Below are 544 nucleotides of genomic sequence, written 5' to 3'. Positions count from 1 at the left end.
TGTCTGGCTCTTTGTGACCCCTTGGACTGACTTTCCTGTCCTTAACTGTCTCCCAGAGTTTACTTAAGTTCATGTCCATTGAGTCTGTGATGGGGCTGTCTTATTTGTGATCACAGTGTATTTCACCTACTCACTGCATGCCTCCCTCACCAGGTTATGAGTAGACCTTCAAGGAAGGTCAGTCTTGGTCATTTATTTACTGCTGATTTGAAAACCGGCACATAGTAGACGGTCAATAAATGTTTGTTCATTTAAATTCTATATGACAGATCCTGGGTCAGACCTGGGGACAGAAGTGCCTCAATATGCTCACAGCCATCCCCTCCCAGTTAACCTTACATAAGCCTGGGAAGTATCCATGCCCTGTCTTCATTTTCTTGTTCTCACTAGTCCTGCATTAAATATGAAGCAAAAATTAGCAAGTCCTTCATTGCCCAAAGGAAAGGGCACCTCTAGCTCAGGCCCTTAACTCTTCACTGCCCCTCTAGACCCGAGTTGAATTTTTTGTAATTGTCATTATCCACTTAAGCTCAATTTCAATCAA

The sequence above is a fragment of the Bos taurus genome, chromosome 1 (genome assembly GCF_002263795.3).
Source record: "Bos taurus isolate L1 Dominette 01449 registration number 42190680 breed Hereford chromosome 1, ARS-UCD2.0, whole genome shotgun sequence".
NCBI lineage: Eukaryota > Metazoa > Chordata > Mammalia > Artiodactyla > Bovidae > Bos > Bos taurus.
This window is presented reverse-complemented; position numbering follows the sequence as displayed.